General features: G+C 46.6%; 1 protein-coding gene across 4 annotated transcripts in view; it reads right to left on the reverse strand.

The window, feature by feature from the left end:
- MPP7 (MAGUK p55 scaffold protein 7) overlaps positions 1 to 20,837 on the reverse strand; it is a 194,563-nt gene extending 173,726 nt beyond the window's left edge. Inside the window, exons 1-2 of one of the 4 annotated variants that reach the window (XM_084781081.1) lie at positions 20,668 to 20,836; positions 17,628 to 17,794 (exon numbers count right to left, since the gene is read on the reverse strand). The gene's annotated coding sequence lies outside the window, so the exon portion shown is untranslated. Of the gene's footprint in view, positions 1 to 17,627; positions 17,795 to 20,667 lie in introns of all 4 variants that reach the window. The other 3 variants (XM_084781083.1, XM_084781080.1, XM_084781084.1) reach the window with 3 other exon arrangements.
- Positions 20,838 to 21,719: the final 882 nt, after the last annotated feature.

The raw sequence follows: 21,719 nt of genomic DNA on the forward strand, positions 1-21,719 counted from the left end.
GCTGAATAACATCATTTATCTTTAAAAGACTCAAAATTCCCCACAAGATGAAAACACCCCAGAAGCCTATCTGGCTATCCTGCCTCATAACTTTAGGATAGACAGAGAAACATCTTCCTCACCAAGCATCCAGTTTCTATTTTGGACTTGTAGCAGAGTTCTCAAAATAGACTGCTGCTACTAGCACAGTGGAATCCTGGCTTCACCTCCCAAAGTGAGCCCACAACAGGGCTTTCATTATACACAAAAGGAAACATACTTGCCCCATCCCCTGAGAAGGCCAAGAGGAAGCTTCAAAAAGGAAGGAGGCACTAAGAGAGAGATTTTGAACAAATCCAATGTCTCCCACTGCCCCTTCCCTCACCCTGCACTGCCGGCCTCCCTTTGCAATCCCTTAAAAGGCCAGCAACACGCTAGCTGTACAAGGCAGCAGCTCCTTCCCTTTAGGTGAAGGCCTCTGCACAAGCCTTCTGTCTTTGCTCACTTGTGAAATGTACAGCACGCTCCTGCAGGGTTCACAGTCCTGGCAGGCGCTGAGATGACTCAGGGAGCAGAGCCAGCACTGTGACCCGAGTTTGATCCCTGGGACACACATGGTGAAAGCAGAGAACCCACAAGTTGTTCTCTGATCTCCACATACATGCCGTGACATGTGCACACGCTTGTATGCACAGGTACACATGTATACGCACACACACACACAGACATAAACCAATTAATTCTAAAATTATTAATTCATAGCCACTCATGCATGGATACAAGGAAAAGACTAGGAATAAAATAAAGGCAAAAATCTCTGACTTCCAAGATACTTCTATTTATCTTTCCTCCTCTTAATCTGTTACTATTAAACCTCATCATCATCACCCTAAGAAAACTCAAGACATCATTATAGTCAGGCTTGGTGGCGCACGCCTGTAATCTCAGCACTCGGGAGGCAGAGGCAGGTGGATCTCTGTGAGTTCGAGGCCAGCCTGGTCTACAAAGTGAGTCTAGGACACCAAGGCTACACAGAGAAACCCTGTCCCGAAAACAAAAATAAAAATAATTGCCAAGGGACTGGAGAGATGGCTCAGTGGTTAAGAGCACTGCCTGTTCTTCCAAACGACACGAGTTCAATTCCCAGCACCCACATGGCAGCTCACAACTGTCTGTAACTCTAAGATTTGACACTTTCACACCAATGCAAATAGATTAAAACTAAATAAAATATTAAAAAAATAATAATAATTGCCATTATTACCATGAGCCAGGGAATGGAAAAAATGAGGTGCAGAGCAAAGCTTAGGTAGTCCCTCCTCCTCTCGTCTACCCTGCCTCTCTTCTTTTATTGGGACAGAGTCTTGCTACATAGCACCGGCTAGCCTGGAAAGTCGCAGTCCTGCATCTGCCTCCTGAATGCTGGCATGACATGCATGCCTCATCTTGACAGGCCGTTCTTTTTTGTTTGGTTGGTTTTTGTTTTTTGTTTGTTTGTTTGTTTGTTTGTTTGTTTGTTTTTCGAGACAGGGTTTCTCTGCGTAGCCTTGGCTGTGTGATTTTTCTAATGTTCTTAAATAACACAGATGATCTGGCTACACAGCACCAGGGCAACAGGTGAGCTGGCCACCCCTATCCTAGGGCAACAGGTGAGCTGGCCACACTCATCCCCCACCCCAGGACAAGTGGCCTGGCCACACCTGCTCCAGGACAACAGGTGACCCAACCACACCCACCCCAGGACAACAGATGACCTGACCACACCCACCCCAGGACAACAGGTGACCTGACCACACCCACCCCAGGACAACAGATGACCTGACCACACCCACCCCAGGACAACAGGTGACCCAACCACACCCACCCCAGGACAACAGATGACCTGACCACACCCACCCCAGGACAATAGTTGACCTGACCACACCCACCCCAGGATAACAGATGACCTGAACACACCTACCCCAGAACAACAGGTGACCTAGCCACACCTGCCCCTGGACAACAGGTGACCTGACCACACCTAACCCAGAACAACAGATGACCTGACCACACCTAACCCAGAACAACAGGTGACCTGGCCACACCTGCCCCTGGACAACAGGTGGCCTGACCACACCTGCCCCTGGACAACAGGTGACCTAGCCACACCCACCCAGGACAGTGGGGCTTAGCAAGGGCAAGAACATATGCTTGCTACTTTGTATCTGGCACTTCCGGCTGCCAGCAAGACATTCTGAGCAGCTGCTAAGACCCCTATACTCCCAAGGACAGAAACAGAGTAACACTATTGTCCATATGCGCTATACTCTTGTGCTTTAGGGTAAAAAAAAAAAAGCAGTAATATAGGGCCACTGTGCTTCGGATATCAAGACAAAGAATTCATTTCACCAGGGCTAATGCTAAGATATCATTACTCACCACTCTCTGAATTACTGGACAAAGCTGTAAAACTTCTCAGCAATTTGACTGCTAAAGACTTAGGATTCTGTTTCAGTCTGCCTACCTGTGATGTCATTGTCTACCTGCCACGGGGGCGTGGCCCTGCCCAGGGCCATATAAAAGGACAGTCCTACCTCATCCCTCCCTCTTACTCTTACTCTCTCTACCTCTTACTCTTCCTTCCCCCCTCTTCCTCTCTCTTCCTGTCTCTGTCTCTGGGGTACCCCTCCGCCCTTTCCTTCTCTCCCTATGCTCATTTACTAAATCTCATATATTCCAATATCTGTTGCCTGGTACCTTATTGTCTTTATTGACTTATTTCTTATATTTTTAATTATAAAAAAGACAAGCCAAGGCCCAGAGAGGAAGAAGGTGCCACCTCCCAAGTCACTGCCACTCAGACCAAATGAAGGTCACGTAACAAGGGCAAACAGGTCCCAAATGGGCTCATATGCAATGAAGCAGTCCACCATGCCAATTTATACAGCATGGGTGGAAGAAATTCCCATCCCAGAGTACATTTCTGTCTCAGCACAGTGCAAGCCAACCCGAACAGATGGATGTTAGTGTGTGAGTCTAAAATGGCCGCATGACCTTGTGTTTTTAGAACTGGGTGCCCATTTTAAGGCACCACATTGAATACTGTAGAGCTGTTAGGAGGTGGGGTCCAGCTGGCAGAAGTACGTCACTAGGAGCTGGCCCTGGAAAGTCACACATGGCCCTGGTGCCGTGCTAGCATGGCAGGTGGCCATGCTCTCCTTGAAGCGTTCCACCATGCCTTCCCCACTATCATCCCTCTGCAGCCAGGAGCCCACTAAACCCTTCCCATATTAAGCTCTTTGTGACAAGCATTTGAGCACAGTGGTGTGAAAGTAACTAATACGCTGCATTTAAAAAAAGGGGGTGGGGGAGCTGGAGAGATGGCTCAGAGGTTAAGAGTATTGGCTGCTCTTCCAAAGGTCCTGAGTTCAATTCCCAGCAACCACATTGTGGCTCACAACCATCTATAATGAGATCTGGTGCCCTCTTCTGCCCTGTAGGCAGAATGCTGTATGCATAATAAATAGATTAATAAAAAAAAAACTTCAGGTCTCATAATTAAGGAACAGGAGCAACTCAGAGAAAATATTATGCCCAAAATTAACTTGAAAGTCCCACCTGCCCAAGTGCCAGGTAACTTCCTGGAATGTTGGGAATTGTAGTTAGTAGGGGGGAAAAACAAAGCCTCATGGGAAAGAATGGTGGCCTGTAGGTTTGTCCTTATAAGCCCTTGCAGCATATGACTTGGGGCCATTCCAGCTAGGAAATTATAGGGAATGGTCCTGACCAGAGTTCATCTCTTGGTCAGTATTCAATATTTAATAAATGCTTGCTTTAAAATTGACCCAAAACGGTGGAGTTGTTTTTTCTGGCAAATCATAGAATTAACAAAAACTGCTATGTTTATACACAGGAGCATAGCATAATTCCTCTGAGAGGCTTCTCCCAGCAGCTGATAGAAACAGACACAGAGACCCACAGCCAAACATTACACAGAGTTCGGGGAGTGCTATGGAAGAGCTGGGGGAACAACTAAGGGGGCTGGAGGAGTCAAGGACTCCACAAAGAGACCTACAGAGTCCACTAACCCATGGAGGTTCACAGAGACTGAACCACCAACCAAAGAGCATGCATGGACTGATCCCAGGCCTCCTGCATATGCGTCGCAGATGCACAGCTTGGTCTTCATGCGGATCCCCCAACAACTGCAGCTGGGCCTCTCTGACTGTGATACCTCCCTTTGGATCCTGGTCCCCTTCTCTGAGAAGGAGGGGGGGGGTTACAAGTTGTGGCTGGAGCCGGGAGTGGTGGCGCACGCCTTTAATCCCAGCACTCGGGAGGCAGAGGCAGGTGGATCGCTGTGAGTTCGAGGCCAGCCTGGTCTACAAAGAGAGTCCAGAACAGCCAAGGCTACACAGAGAAACCTTGTCTCGAAAAAACAAAACAAAATGACAAAAAACAAAAAACGAGTGGGGGCTGGGAGGAGGGGAGGGGACTACAATCAGGTTGCAAAGTGAATAAATAAATAAAGTTTTGCTAAGTGCCAGAAACCAAGAGGAAACTGAAAAGACATGGCATTCAGCTATCAACTCCACAGCTGTAACTGACACTGGCCAAGCCTCCACTAAGCATCCCTGCCCCGCCCCTCTGACTCCTCAATCAACCCATCCTCACCATCGATCCACCTGTGCAACCTCCAACCTGACCCACTGTGCGCTCCGCGCCTGACGTGCACTGCTCTAAGGCTCTGCCTCACGCTGACATTTACGGTGGGACTAAAGGCGTAGGACCATATCAGAATGCACGTCTTCTCGCGCACACTGGGAAGCAATTTTCCATCCATTAGATGGAAGCAAACACTGCAGAAAAATTTCATGGCTGCAGTGAGTGAATTTTATGGGCCTCCTTTAAGTTTCTCTGGGGCAAACCTCTAATATTAAAGCTGTGTGCGCTGGTAGAAAAAAAGTTTAGAGAGCGGGCAATGTGGGTGTGCTGTGCACCTGTCTAGATGGTAGTACGGATCCAAAGGAGGAAAGATTACAGAGTTGTTTACAAATTGTGTTGTGGGGCAGGGGTGTCCAACATGACTTCAGTTGTACCATTCTCGCCCACTGTCCTTGATTGTGGCCTACTTAGGTTTGAGTCCTGGCCTGACCAGCAGTTATACAATTCACGATACAATCCTTCACTTAAAAAAAAAAAAAAAGACAACATTAAAGAGCTGGTAAAGAATAATGAATGCAGCGGGGGCCGCCTTTAATCCCAGCCCTCGGGGAGGCAGAGGAACGTGGATTTCTGTGAGTTCGAGGCCAGCTTGCTCTGCATACCCTGGCAGAACTTGCTCAGCAGAGTTCCTGGCATACAGCAAGGGACAGACAAGCAGCAGGTGCTCTCTATCGCTCAGTCTGTCACAGCACTGCCAAGTGCTGCCAAGTTCAAACTTACCCAGTCTCTGCCCACCACTCACCATGTCAGCAGGTACTTTAATCTCTATGCAAGAATAGAACACGTGGTTACCCCGTCGAGGACCCCTCTGGAAAGGAGGAGTGCCCAGCAGTCAGATCAAAATCACTAGGCACTAGGCTGAAAACACTCTATAGCCCTGGAATGGGGGTTGGCAGGCAGGCCTCGAGGGCTGATGGGTTAAAATACTTCCGCTGAGGCTGCTGCTCTGAAGCACCCAGGAGACAAATGAAGAGGAAAAACCAGTGTAGCAGGCAGGCGCTCATGTAATCTTCCCTCAGCTAGGAAGTAAATACTCATGTATTCAGCAGTCACTCAAATTAGGAGAAGGGATCTGGGAGGAAAGAAAACAGGTCTGACCCAGGTGGGAAAACCTGTTCTAGAGACCAGGCAAGCAGATGTGTGGGCCTGCAGACCGCAGCTGTTGCTTCCTTTCTCACTCCCTGGTCCCAGCAGAAGCTCCTGAGCCACCTGACTTGCTGCACCCAAACAGCTACCAGCACCTTGAACATCTTACTTTCTGATCCGCCTAAAGGTGACGCATTCCAAGGAGTGGAGAAGCTGGTTTGTCATTTTACCCAGGAATGTCCGTCAAATCTACCTAAACAGCCAGGCGCAGTGAACACACCTGTCATCTGGGCATCAAGCGATAGCTGGGCACCCAGTGGGCACACCTAGAGCCCCACAACTCAAAATGCTGAAGCAAGAGCAGTGAAAATGGGAGGCGGAGGCAGGCGGATCTCTGCAAGTCTACAAAGTGAGTCCAGGACAGCCAAGGCTACACAGAGAAACCCTGTCTTGAATAATGGAAGGAAGGAAGGAAGGAAGGAAGGAAGGAAGGAAGGAGGGAGGGAGGGAGGGAAGGAAGGAAGGAAGGAAGGAAGGAAGGAAGGAAGGAAGGAAGGAAGGAGGGAGGGAAAAGTTAGTTCAAGGACAGCCAGGGTCCTAAAGTAAAATTCTTCCTTGGGAATAATATGTTTTTTAATTTGTTTATTTATATTTATACACATATATACATATATGTACACATAAATATGTATAAATATGAAATTAGAGTCAGTTTTTCTCCTACTTTATTATTTTACAAGTACCTTACAGACAAAGACATTTACATTTTGAAATCTGGATATACAATGTATTACACATGTCAAGATAATATATGTAATTCACACACACACAAAAAAAAACCTTTTACTTTTTTTCAACTCTGGTTCCCTTACCAGCCCTAAAAGGTTTCTACCATTACTTTTATTCCAAATGAAATAAGCTACTTTCAGACTGTAACAACAACAACAACAAAAGTTTCTACTAATAAAGCCCGAGCTTAGAAAAGTCTGGAAGGATTCTGGAGTCCAGGGGTTGGTCCGCCAAGCTCTGGGCAGCGTCTCTGGCTGGTAAAGCACTCCCTTCCAACAGAAACTCAGCGGCCTGGGACCTCCTCCCTGAAGACACATTAAAGTCATGCCACTAGAGAATGACCTCACACCAAGACATTTGTCACAAGCCACTATTGCACGCTCTTCAGACCCAGGCTACTTCCCAGAGAATCACAAACTGGGCCCTAAGAACCAGAATGTTCTGCACACCTCCTGCATCCCTCTCCACCATGACAAAGGTGCTCCAGCTTCCCCCGTCGCGTTCCTTTGAAATTCATTTCGGATGGTTTCCATTTTTAAGAAGTTTGTGCAGCCTTTCTCTACTGACTGTCTACTGTCACTTATCCCAGCAAACATACAGAGGACAGGGGCCTTCCCCTGCACCCTTCAAATGAACCTTTCCAATAACCCCTAAAATCCAGTGCACTTTTAGCTTGGCATTTTTCTAAGCGTAAGTGTTGTAGAGACAATTTTAGTTTGTTCATCCTGAGCAGATGTGTTCTATAATCTAAAAGAAGAACTCATAATGTTGAAATCTAATTTTTTTTTTTTTCAAATATTTAGCCGGCTTTTTCTCTCCTACCTATCTCAGAGATAACGAGAGAAGGGATTTTGAACCGTCAGCCTGCGGGGAGCCTGAGGAAGGGTGCAATGATTACCACCTGTGCTCAGAGCATCACAGACAAGCAACAGACCCTCACTCAGCCAGGAACGCAGGCCCACGTAAGAGTTCTGCTAAGAAGTAGAAAGTGAATCAACTCAAGATCAGCGTTCCACTCACAGGAACTAAAATAGAACACGCTGAACCTTCATTCAACACAGGCAGCAGCACAGCCTTGGGCTTTTTTTTGGTTTGTTTGTTTGCTTGTTTAGTTGGTCTTTTGGTTTTTCAAGACAGGGTTTCTCTTTTAGTTCTGACAGTCCTGGACTCGCTTTGTAGACCAGGCTGGGCTTGACCTCACAGTGATCCACCAGCCTCTGCCTCTTGGGCTTTTTTCCCTATAGAAGGTGCCACTGACAGAACCTCGGTGATTCCAACAAAGGGACACCACATCTCATGACTTCTCTTTGTGAACACAGGGAAGCGCAGCGAGCAGAGCGTGTGTTCACAGAAGAGTTCACCGTGATACCACACAGCAAAAAGAGCATCACGTGGGTCGGGAACTGCTGGGTCCAGAGACACTGTCTCTCTAGCCATTGTAAGCTGCCGAAACGGCTCAGTGGGTAAAGCACCTGCCAAGCAGGCATAAGGACCAAGTTCAGGTTTCCAACATCAGGTTCGGTTCGTGTGTCAACCCACCTGTAATCTCAGTGTAGAGGAAGTAACAGGCAGGGGGTACCTAGAGCTGACAAGCTAGACTAGCCTTATCACTGAGAGATGACCCTGCCTCGCTGGACCCAAAGTCACCTTGGACTTCCACACACACGTAACATGCATGTACACTATACACATACACTATATATATATATGTGTGTGTGTGTGTGTATGTATGTATGTATATATATATAACAATTTCACTTGCAGAAATACAGCAGAGGTGAGTGAAAAGGAACACATCTCTGATTCCAGTAAGCAGGCTTCAGCAGCTGGTAGAAAGGGTGTGACAGATGAGGAAGAGGAACTGTTCCCAGCGTGGCCTGACAGAAGATGCTATCACCCCGCTGTACTCAAAGGGGCCAGGAACTCCATGGACCCTTGTCATTTTAAAAGAATGAAAATCCCAATCACTTAATTTTACCAGTGAAGACTCAGGAGCCAGCTGCTGGGGTGAAAACCTACTAGCTCAGAGAGGCAGAGAAAGCACCCAGCTGACCTTCCTACTTAACTCATGTACCAGAGGAAAAACTCAAAAAGCCCAAGCCCCAATGCCAAAAGCTTGCTAGCTCAGCTGTCAGCCCAGGAGGAAAAAAAGCAAAAAAACTAAAAGCCCAGCTTGAGCTTGTTAGCTCAAAGCTCAAAAGCCTCTGATTTTGTTTGTTTGTTTTTTTGGTTTTTTTTCTGAAACAGAGTTTCTCTGTGTAGAGTTGACTGTCCTAGACTCACTTTGTAGACCAGGCTGGCCTCGAACTCATGGAGATCCACCTGCCTCTGCCTCCCGAGTGCTAGGATTAAAGGTGTGCGCCACCATGCCCTGCTTAAGTCCCTTCTTCTTATCCACATGTCTTAAATACCCTTCAACTCAAAGTCCCTCCTACTCTTTAATCCCTGTCAGCTGGCTCTTGCTCTGCCTCTTGACCCAGGGTTAGCTTTATTAAATCCCGTGTCCAGAAAGCTCTTGGATTAAAGGTGTGCGCTAAGGCTTTACACAGCAAAACAAGAAACACGGTTTTACAGTTCACAATCTAGGGATTCACAACATGCATGAAGCCCTGGGTTCAATCTCACAAAACCTCTGTCCCAAAAATTGACAGACAGACAGACAGACAGACAACTGTATAACTGTGAGTGAAGTGATTCTGATGGCAGAAGCCTGAGGACGTTGGCTCCAAAGAGATGGAGCCGAGGTCAAGGCTGTGCTTCTTCAAATTAGCTTTCAGACATGACCTTATTCTCTGCTTTGTCCTCTGAACAAAACACTAAAAGTCGTGACTAATAACGGACTGGGAGTATACCTACCACCCACCAGAGCATCCTGAAAATATCCTGTATCTAGCCATGGCTGGCAAGCTAGAAGCCTGCGGCCAGCAGGGTTTTGGCAGGACTTAATACGTCTTGGCTCAGGTCCTCTTTCAGGAAAGGTCAAAGCACATACTACAGTGGAGGGGATAGAGTGTACGGTGAGCATCCATGTACACACACTCATCTTCAGGCCACAATCTGCTTTCATTACCTGTCCTAGGTATAGGTTTACTGCTGTGATAAACACCACAACGAAAAGCAACTTGGGGAGAAAAGGGCTTATTTCAGCTTACGATTGTAGTCTACAGTGGGCTGTGCACCCCCACATCAGTCATATAATCAGGAAAATGCCCCCAAATGGACTTAGTTACAGGCCAATCTGAGAGAGACATTTTCTCAACCTCCCAGATGACCCCACTTTTTGTCAAGTTGACAAATAAAGAGAGAGAGAGAGAGAGAGAGAGAGAGAGAGAGAGAGAGAGAGAGATGGCTCAGAGGTTAAGAGCACTGGCTGCTCTTCCAGAGGCCCTGAGCTCAATTCCCAGCAACCACATGGTGGTTCACAACCATCTATAATGAGATCTGGTCCCCTCTTCTGGCGTGTAGGCATTCACGCAGACAAAACACTGTGTATACAATAAATAAATAAATATTTTTTTAAAAGATAAAAATTTTAAAATCCAACCAGGATACCACACTGCTTTCCCATTCCCAGTTATTATGCAGTTGTTTTTAAAACTGTTTTCTTTCTTTAAAAATATTGTTATATAAAAAAAATATTATGTTATGAAAATTTAGGAAAACAGACAATCATTACAAAGTAACTCTCGTGTGTGTGTGTGTGTGTGTGTGTGTGTGTGTGTGTGTGTATTTTCCAGCATATAAGACAACTTTTTAAACCCAAAAAATCTGTGCCAAAGTCGAGGGCCTGAAATAGACACATGCCCAAGTCTGCTGCGCAAGGTGTGTGTTGGAAGAAAGGTAGTCTTATATGGCAAGTATATTCCAAACTCTATTAATAATGCTAATATTATATCATTTATCTTATATGCTGGAAAACACAGTGTGTGTGTGTGTGTGTGTGTGTGTGTGTGTGTGTGTGTGTGTGTTGGTTTTTCAAGACAGGGTTTTTCTACATAGCCTTGGCTGTCCTGGACTTTGCTCTGTAGACCAGCCAGGCTGGCCTCAAACTCACAAAGATCCACCTGCCTCTGCCTCCCAGAGGGCTGGGACTACACTGGTGTGCCATAGCACTCAGCTTCATTTATAATCTTAATGTGTACCAAAGTTACTTTTCAGCTGTTTTGAATATGAATATTAATAGCAATCATTTATTAAAAGCTATTTATAGACACGGAGGATTTTACATGAACACAAACTTGCTGTATTACTAAGGTAGAATTATCCCAGGTGCATGATTTTATTATCTGTTACCCGCTGTGCAGTAATAATCCTCACAGAAAATAATAAATACCCACTCCTACATATTTAGGTCAGTTCTTTTTTTTATATATATATTAAAATGTCATAATGTATTATATCTATAGGTGTGCACAGTTCATAATGCACACTAGCAACTCTACACACTTTTCATGGAAATACATACACACAAAAACAAACAAACAAAATAAAACCAGGCTTGGGCTAGAGCGATGGCTCAATGGTTAAGAGCACTGACTGACCATTCTTCCAGAGGACCTGGGTTCGATTCCAGCAACCACACAGTGGCTCACAAGATGCCTTTATCTCCTGTTCCAGGGGATCCAATGCCCTTTTCTGGCCTCTATGGACACCAGGTATTTACATGCATACAGGTAAAACACCCATACACATAAAATTAAAATAAAAAATAGTTAACAAAAAGAAAAAAGTAGGCTGCCAAGAGTGAACAGCATAGCAGCAGTGAAAGGCACAAGGCCCACAAAGCCCAGCAGCAGTGAAAGGCACAAGGCCCACGAAGCCCAGGAACGTGGCTCCTGCAGACAGAATGACAAAGCAAGCAGCAGCCATGGACTGGGACAAACCTTCACGAAAATAAGCGAGCAGGTAACTTCAACTGAAAATTCTTTCCACTCGCAAAATATTCCCAAAGTGCATGGCGTTTGGGAAACTACTAAAGAAATAGTAACAAGTCAACCTAACTTGACTGGAAATTTTAGCTCAGCACTACCAGGCACATAACGAAGGTGATGGGCACTTTCCCAGTGAAAACCAACACAAGAGACACTTGTCTTTCTAGACGTCTGCCTCCCATTATCATCAACCATCCATCCATCTGTCCATCCATCTGTCTGTCTGCCTCCCATTACCATCAACCAACCATCCATCCGTCCATCCATCCATCCACCCATCCGTCTGCCTCCCATTATCATCAACCATCCATCCATCCATCTGTCCATCTGTCCGTCTGCCTCCCATTATCATCAACCATCCATCCATCCATCCATCCGTCCATCTACAAATTGCAGTAACAACACTGAAAGCCAAAGTGTGGAACAGGAACAAGTTGATCAGAACAACACAGAGAACCTAAAGACAGGTGAGTAGGAGAAAGATCTCTCGCTGGAGGACAGAATTAGCATCACCGCCCCCTAGGCTATTTTATAAATGGGACCGAGAAAAATTAACCTTGTCACTTCTTTTAAAATGTAGAAGCATGCCTTTTTTTTTTTTAAGTTAAAGTATATTCTAAACAAGACGGAAGGAGAAGAAAATGGATGGAGAGCAATTCTGTTCAGAATAGTTTTTTTTTGTGTTTTTTGTTTGATTGTTTGTTGTTTTTGAGACAGGGTTTCTCTGTGTAGCCTTGACTATCCTGGATTTGCTTTGTAGACCAGGCTGGCCTCAAACTCACAACGATATGCCTGCCTCTGCCTCCCAAGTGCTGGGACAGAATAGTATTTTGAAGAAAAACTTTTCTTGTAAACCAGGACTTTTTTTTCCATGCTAGGGATTCAAGCTCCAGAGAAAAACATAATGGAAACATCTAAAAATCCAAGGAGAAAATGACATCGTTCTCAGGACAGAAAGGCACGGAAGGGACAGGGAACTCTAGTAGAAAAATTAGTGAAGATGAGTAAGGGCCCAAATAAAAAGGGGGGGAAGGGGAACCCCAGATAGTTAAGAAGATAGAACATATGCCTGTGTTTGTTAGCAACCAGAGAAATACAAGTAAGAGAGAGTGCGAGCATGTCCCCCTGTGTCTGGATGGCTCCACCTGTCGCACTGGACTGGAAAAAATGATGAAGTCAGAAAATGTGTAGCTCCAGCAAGAATGTGGGAAACAGCGGCTGGTGAGAGCGCGGGCCAGAACAGCCACGCCAGGTCATAAGCCAGCAGTGCTTCCAAACAAGGCGTCCACACCACACAGGGTCAGTGGGGACAGAGACACGGGGACAGGAATAAGCAAGGAAGGGAAATAGAACAGCAAACAAATGGCCCCCTGTACAGTGATGACAGTGTACCATGGGCCACAACCGAGTGCAGTGACTCAGAGAAGGGACAGGGAGCCAGAGAGGGACACCCAAGCACACATCCCTTCATCTAACCAACAGCCACTAACTCCCCCATACCAGCTACTGTGGGTCCCAACATCAAAGGCGACATCCTTGATCAGCGTTTACAATCTGATGTAGGAAACAATGACAACTAGGCAAAGGTGACAGCATGGTAACTGCCACAAAGGAAATAAAAACAAGGAATGTAACAGTCATAAAGAAAGGGATTCTACTTGGCAGAAGATCACTGAAGAGATGGGGGTGCTCAGATCTGCAGAAAGAAATTAATAAAGCATATATGCCACCTGTGGCCCTAGAAACTGCATTCAAAGTCAGAGAGTACTGTCCCTAATTACTACAGGTAGGCAGTGTCCAAGATGTGACTGCCAGGAACTGCCTATAATTTCACTGATGAACAAACTTAAAAACCAGCTTGGTGGCACACGCCTATAATCCTAGCATACCGGAAACTGAAATGGAGGTGGAGTGTTCCAGGCCAGCCTCAGAAACACTGAAAGTGCTATAGTGACTGAGAACCAGCTCAGTCAGGAACTGAGTTCAATGCCAGCACTTATGGGAAAAATGCCCGTGGTGTTGGCCAACACTTATAATCCCAGAACAGGGAAGGCACAGACAGGTGGATCCCAGGCTGGCTGGCCACCTACTTGATAAGCTCCAGTCAGTGAGAGACCGCTCAAAACGCAAGGCGGCAGTCCTGAGGAACCACATCCAAGGTTGCACACACATACACACACATACACACACACACACACAAATGAACACAAGGTGTTCATGAACACACATTGCACACACAGTGCTGTGCGCAGAGGGCTATATCCTCAACATACATAGGAAGTGTGTGAGCAAGCTGGAGCCTCTGCCTGAATCCCATGTCACATGTGCTCTGCTCCACACCAACCTACCACATATATTATGAATACTTACACATATATACACAAAACATAAAGCAACCAGCCTGGTCTGCAAGGCAAGGCCAGGACAGCCAGGGCTACCCAGAGGGAAAAAAAAAAACAAAAAAGAAAGAAGAAAAAAACAAAAAACACACAAAAACAACAACCCAAAAAAAAATGTAATAGATGAATTCAACCCTGAAGGGAGACACATCTCTAAAAATTGCTCCTGTAGTCCATAAACAGTAATTGAATTCACATCTTATTTCCCAGTGTGGTGCAGAGAAATGAGGGTAAATATAAAATTCCCCTTCTTTAAAAACCTTCCTGAAATTTACAAGGCTTGGGACTCTCACTGCTTCATACCCTGAGTGCTGTGATTAAAAGTCATCCCTGACTGCATGTCTAAGAGCTTGAAAGTTCATTTAATACCAACATTATAATACTTGCGTTCACATTTTCGAGATGAGAAACAGAGGCCGTGGCATGAGCACTGCAGTCAAAAGCCCGCACAGGATCAAGCCCGCACAGGAAGGATCAAGCCGGTCAGCCCTCCAACATGAACAGAGGAGGAAGTCACGAGGACCCACCCAAAGCTGAGGAGCTTTCACAGGTAAAGGCTGAGGAGAGCCTGGGGGAGATTCTGCCCTCCTCAGGGGTATGGCCCCTTGTATGCTGCCATATATGATCAATGCGCACATAGGCAGCACCAAGTGGACTCTGAGGGAAAAAGAGATGAATTCAGGGTCCAAGTGCTGTTAGAAGGGGAAAGTAGGCATATAGACAGTCCAATTGCATTGTACTCATGTATGAAATTACCAAAGGGTGTGTGCACATGCACACGGGAGTGTGTGTGATTGGCCTGAAGCACTGTCCCAGGAGGTGGCACGGCCAAACCATCATCTTTCAAACCCCGAAGGCCATACCAACAATGATGCTTGTATACTCTCTGAGGTCCATTCAATGGTTTTCAGTGTCAACAGCACCACATTACCTTGGAACCTACCAGAACGTCAAGAAGCCCAGATCAACCAAATCAGAAACTCTGGGACAGACTAGCAGGCCACATTTTCACGAGGCCCACAGATGATGTCAAGGTGCACCACGGTTTGAGAATCACTAACCTACTTTGCATTAAGGTGAAATAACCCTGAATCTATATTCAGGTCTTGTTTTAGTTTAAATGACTATAAATATTTCAAAATAATGTCAATTTATTTCCTTGCTACCCACAGGTCCCAAATTCTCATCAACTTCTCTCCCAAACCTGAAAAGGGCTAATCTGTATTTTGACTATCACACACACACACACACACACACACACACACACACACACACACAGACATATGGACACATGGATACACACAGACAAATCACAAGGCCAGTGAGATGGCTCAGCAGGTAAGAAAGGGCATTTGCCACCAAGCCTGATGGCCTGCGTTTGATCCCTGGAACCCACATGGACAACTTAGCTCTGAAAAAAAAAAATGCAGCTGAGTACAGTTACCCTTCTGCACCTGTATGTTTCCACAGCTAAGGCTTCAACCAACTGTGGGTCAGAAAAGCTATGGGTAGACTGGACATGGACAGACCTTCTTACTTGCTGTCATCCCCTAAACAACAAAGTCCAACAGCTACCTAGGTAAAAGCCGTTTACACCGTATTAGGAATGCACCTGGTGGCCCTCGAAATCTAGACAGGGCTCAGAGCGCACAGGGAATGCATGAGGGCTATATGCAAATACAGGCCATTTTGTGCCTGGAACCTGAGCGCCTAGCCTTAGATTTGGGTACCTTTGGAGGACTTGGCACCAAGCGGGGGTAAGGGAATCCTCAGAAAAAGAGACCAGACACCGTGGACGGGCCCTCGAAGGAACAGAGCTAAATTTAAAGCATGCTAGAAGTCTACACTGACCAGTCAGAAGTTAAATCAGAAGGGGTTTGCAGAAGAAATTGAGCAATATGGTCAGGGGAGGCATGATAAATCCAGACCATAGCGCCACAAGCCTGAACTCAAGCCCAAGTTTTTGTCTTGTTTAGGTTTTTTTCCAGATAGGGTTTCTCTGCGTAGCTTTGACTGTCCTGGACTCATTTTGTAGAGCAGGCTGGCCTGGAACTCACAGAGATCTGCCTGCCTCTGCCTCTGCTGGGATTAAAGGCAGTACCACCACACAAACTTTTATACCATTTCAACAAATTCCCTCCCATTTGCCAAGAAAGAAGTCACAACCCTCAAACACAACACATCTGATTCTCAGGATTCGAGCTCCTTTACATGAGTACACCGGAAATGCTTCCCAGGAGATTTTAAGTTACAAACTAATCAACAATGTGGCTGCCCTTGCTCTTCACAGCTCCCTACTGGGTCTGCTCTTCTCAGAGCCCAGCCCTGTTCCCAGCCTAAGTTTTCAATCTGGGTGACCAAATGTGCATTCTGTGTGGTTCACGTATTATTGACCAGGGGCTTAAAAAAAAAGGCTATGAGAGTTATACAGCCTAGCTCCTACAGCAACCCAAATACATAGTACTTAAAGCTCTCCACTCACACACCCAGCTCAGTAATTTGAGAAAGTTCAAGATTCCACTTACTTCAGAATTTAAAGCTGGGAAGCCAAGGCGCACACCTTTAATCCTAGCACTCAGAGACAGAAGCAGATGGATCTCTGTGAGTTTGAGGCCAGCCTGGTCTACAGAGTGAGTCTAGGACAGGCAAGGTTGTTATACAGAGAACCCCTGTCTGAAGAAGAAGGAGGAGGAGGAGGAGGAGGAGGAGGAGGAGGAGGAGGAGGAAGAGGAGGAGGAGGAGGAGGAGGAGGAAGAGGAGGAGGAGAAGAAGAAGAAGAAGAAGAAGAAGAAGAAGAAGAAGAAGAAGAAGAAGAAGAAGAAGAGAAGAAGAAAAAAAAGAAGAGGAGGAGGGGGTATTGTGGAGACCAGGCTAGCCTACATAGGGAGACCCTACGGGGAAAAACAAATTGAAGACATAACTGGACTGGAAGATTAGACCACACCTAGCCCAAGTCTGGCCCACAGGAGAGCTTTAAACCTGAGTACAATGCACACTGACCAAGCAGCTTGACGGTGAAGAACAGCCAGGAAGCTGACCCCAAGGCAGCTCTGTCACAGTGGCCACACATGCTAAGGGCTGGCAGTGCTGTTGAGCCACCTTCCTAGAAGGGCTGGAGCCCGTTCCCCTCCCTGTTCCCAACTCCGCACCAAAGGCCACAAGCAAGCAGCAGAGGGGATCCCTAGAAGCTGCAGGGCAAAGGAGTGAAATAAACTCAGGCTCACCCCTCAAGGGACAGCTTTCCAACTCCTGCAGTTTAAAAAGATCGTGTTTTCTTCAAAGTATCTCCCCAAACAAAACATCTGCTCAGGTTGGGGAGTGGGCGTGGTGCTGTCTAGTTTCCTGACACTGAGGAGGGATATGTCACCATCCCTTTCCCTTGTCCTAAGAATTTCCCTTCCCTCCCTTTCTTCCTCTGCCTCCACTACTCCCTCCCCCCCACCAAGCTGGCCTCAAACTCCCAGCAATCCTCTGTCTCAGCCTCTGGAGTGGGATTGGAGGTGTGAGCCACCCCACAATCGCTTCCCTCTCCAAGACCATTGCCACCCACCTACTTATCTAAAGTAAGAACCGCGCTTATCAAGGACAGCTGTGCAACAGCTGCTAAAAGCCACCCAATCACAGCAAGCCCAGCTACCAGAGCCAGGAGGACTCCTGTCATCTCTCCTTATGAAGCAAAGCACAGAAAAATGTATTAAGTGAATGTTCAAGACAAAAAGAAAAAAACCCTTTCACAAACCTGGGGAAAACCAGGCTGGAGAGATGGCTCAGTGGTTAAGAGCACCACCTGCTCTTCCAAAGGTCCTGACTTCAATTCCCAGCAACCACATGGTGGCTCACAACCATCTGTAATGTGATGTGATTCCCTCTTCTGGTCTGCAGGTGGGCATGCAGGCAGGCAGAACACTGTATACATAATAATAAATAAATAAATCTTTTTTAAAAAAAAACTGGGGAAAACCTAGCTAGGCCTCCACTCACAGTGAGTGCCACATAATTTTACGACATGTGCTTTACCAGAGTTTTTAAAAAACAATAAGGAAAAGTCCAAGATACCCTCAAGTATCTTAGTCCTGGTTCATCTAAATTGTAAGAAAAACACAGCCATTCTTCTAAAAGCTCAAGTTTACACAAACACAGACTAATAAATCTTTACTCTGGTCTGGGTTACTGACCATGCGGAGGGCCAGGAAGCACAAAACAGACATTATTTATGAAAGCACTCAAAATTTCATCACTTTAAATTAAACCACCCTGTCCTTCCAAATAATCTTAGTTAATAAAACTCTCTGAAGCCATTCACTGCCATGGGGGGCAGGGCGGGGGAGGAATAATAGTAAGAGTAAAAATAATGATAAAATTAAAATAATGAAGTTGTCAATAGCAGCACCAGGTACACCATCTAGTGAAACTTATTTAATGTCTTAATTGGGGGAGAAAATGCAAAAAAAAAAAAAAAAAAAAAAAACCCAAAACTGTAAGCCCACAGGATAGAGAGGAGATTCAGTAGGAACAGGCAAATCTCTCTCCATTTCCCATCTTCAGAGAACTGGACACAGGAAGGGCTTGGGGCTTTAAGAGTGACAGAGCACAGCCTGTAATCCCAGCACTCAGGGAGGCAGAGGCAGACAGATCTCTGAGGCCAGCCTGGTCTACAAAGTGAGTCCAGGACAGCCAAGGCTACACAGAAAAACCCTGTCTCGAAAAACCAAAAGAGAACAAAAAGAAAGAAAGAAAAGATTAGCAGATATAAATTTTGTTACAGAAAGTTTTGCTTCAAATTTTCAGATGACAAGAAAATTAAAGTTAAGTAAAAAACACCAAAGCATGAAGAAACAGTCTGACCCTCGTGTTATAAGTCTGTAATCCCAGGGTTCAGGAGGCAGGAGGATCACTTCATGTACAAGGCCAGTCTGTCTCTAAAGAAGGTGGGGTAGAAAGTTAGGAATGGAAGGGACAGACAGACTGACTGATGTCTGGAAGGATGGACGCAGGGCTTAAGTAACCATTCTTATGTAAGGTTATCTTGTATGTTTCACAAATAAATTACATCAAAATGCAGTGTACCTGTAGCAAACTGCAATGCATTACATAAAGCACAGAAAGGATTACTTCATAATAAGAAATGTCATGAGGCATTTCAATGCTCCTAATTCCTTCAACAAAAGTTAACAACTTGCTAGAGCTCCGCAACCCATGGCATCACCCCACACTGACCCCCTAAACTCCTTCTCTTGAGTCATTCAAATTAAAAAAAAAAAAAAGTGCTACATTTTCAACCTTCCATAAATGTAAAGACTTCCTCCAAAGTCATCTTATGACTGATACACATCAAATGCATCTGCATTGCCTCAACTCACAGCACTCCTGAAGAGGCAGCTGGGCTAGGGGTGCAAGCGAAAGTTCTAGAGTTTGTAAAGGCCCCTCCCCTAGAACATTTCAGTAGAGTCTCATGAAGTGAAGCACTATCCGTTTCACTTGTTTTATTTTGCCTGTGTGGAAAATTACCTTTCTGGGAACTTTCAAACGATCACGGTAGCAGCTCAGAAAAACTATGAGACGGTATTTTTTTAAATAACCATCTCTGACCCTGTACTGTGCTTGATAATTCTAGCCATACCCAGATCTCAGGTAAAATGGCAGTTAGTGTCCCTGCTATAGTTTCCTTCAGCTGAAAGATGTCGGGACTATAAAATGTGCGTGCTCTGCAGAGTCTTCCCCGGGAAGAGTTAACTAGCAAAAATTTTGTGAGCTTTATTAACACATCTAAGTGGAACCTGTGTGCACCTGGGCAAGGAGATTTGCCCTTCAAACACATCACTGCGCCACAGATGCTAACCCTACCTCAATGGCCAGCATCATTTCAACCGGTGAGCATATGGCATACTGGTCAGATTAAAGAAAAGTTAGCAGCCGTTCCAGGGAGGAACAACCAATCACGTAATGAATTGCCTAAGATTTATCTGCCAACTATTCGAGTTTTACTATAGGAGCAGCAGGTGCAGCCCTGAAGCCTGAAGTCCACAGACTGCTTTTTAAAAGGTTTTTCTGCTCTAATGCTGTTGGTTGGAGAAGGAGAATAAAAAAAGAAAAGGGGAAAGGGGGTGAAAAGGAGAGGAAAAGAGGAGGAAGGAGGAAGACGGGGGGGGGGGTGTGAAGGGAGGAGGGAGAACCACATTTCTACTCCCCAACTCGTGGCATGACAGCGGCAGGTCCACCCCCACAGTGCTCTCAAACCTGCACGGGCACAGTCTGAACATTCCTCCCCCCATTCTTTTCAGCCTTCCCTACCTACTTCAGGCAGACAAAGGTGAGTCACCAGGCACTGTGCTCGGTCCACTTGTCACTTAGGTAAATGTCCTCAAACAAACTCCCGACAAAAAGGCTACTTTAAGTAACAGAGCAAATAACATCGCGGTGAGCCCCGTGAACTCCTCACTCCCTAAAGCCTAATAAACCTGAATTAAACACGACTCAAGTAAAGACGTCTTCTGGCAGAAGTGGGTAAAAGAGGATTTTCACTACTTCGCAGGTCCTTGCCCCTCGCAGCCCCCTTCTCCCGCAGGTCTTCCCGCCTTGGCTCAGCAGCCGCGTCCCGGAGCGCCCCAGGGTCCCAGGGTCCGTCCGCGCCCGCAGCCACCGCCACCACCACCACCACCCCCACCGCCCGCCTCTGCGCAAGGTGCGACCGCGAGGCGCCCGGAGGCCGGCGGGGGCTCCAGGGAGCGCGGCCACAGGAGCTGGGACCGTGAGGGCGCCGCAGTCCCCGGGCCCCCTACCTGCTTGGCAGCCGCGGTCCTCCGATGCTCAGCCCCGCAGCCCGGATCACAGCCAAGGGCTAAGAACAATCCGGAGGTAGATCCGATCCGCCGCAGAGCAAGACGAACCAGCCCACAGCACCCGCCGCACCTCCCGCCTTGGCCCCGCCCTGAGGCTGAGGCTCGAAGGGGCGGGGTCTCGTGGAGGCGGGGCTAGGGGCAGGGTCTCGTCGGGCGGGGCTTGGGCAGGGCGGGGCCTATGGGCCTATGGGCCAAGAGCAACGGAGGAGTGTCAGTCAAGGCGTCTGCAGATGGATTGCCTAAGGAAAGGTCGTCGCAGAGCTCCCTCATTGGTTGGCAAGGGCAAACATAACAGAACTCTGGTTGGTAGTGGCACAGTAGCTCCTCCTCTCCGTCCCGCCCCGACCTGCTGCTGTGTTTGCCCTTGGCTGCTCAGACCCAGGTGGCTGCCGGATGAGGTGCTGTGAGGGAGCTAGCAACCTCTGAAGAAAACTCCGGATGCTGGGTTCCCTACGCAGGATATGAGTTCCCCTCGAGCCCCTACTATCTTGTGTCTGTTGTAAGGCATTTTTGTTGAATAACATCCCAACTTCAACTTCATATTAATTTAGTGAGGTCGCTGGGATATATTTTAAATTTTTACATAAAATTCAGAAAGATGTCAGGAAAAGGTCATGCTATGTTTGGTGAGACTGGAAGTGAAGTCCTTACTGCCTGTCAGAGAAAGCATTACTTCCATAATTTTTAATAAAACAAGCATTGTTTTAAGAAAAATAGAATGCCGAGCAGTAGTGACATACGCCTTTAATCCCAGCACTTGGGAGACAGAAGCAAGTGGATCTTGTGAGTTCGAAGCCAGCCTGGTCTACACTGTAAGTTCCAGGACAGCCAGAGCTGTTACACAGAGAAACTGATAAAACCAGAGAAGGAGGGGGGGAGGGAGGGGGAAGGAAGAGGAGGGGAAGAGAGGGAAGGACAGAGAAAAGAAAGAGAAAAATGGGGCCGGGCGTGGTGGCGCACCCTGTCTCGAAAAACGAAAGAAAGAAAGAAAG

The sequence above is a fragment of the Acomys minous genome (assembly GCF_964271855.1).
Source record: "Acomys minous genome assembly, chromosome: 5".
Taxonomy (NCBI): Eukaryota; Metazoa; Chordata; class Mammalia; order Rodentia; family Muridae; genus Acomys; species Acomys minous.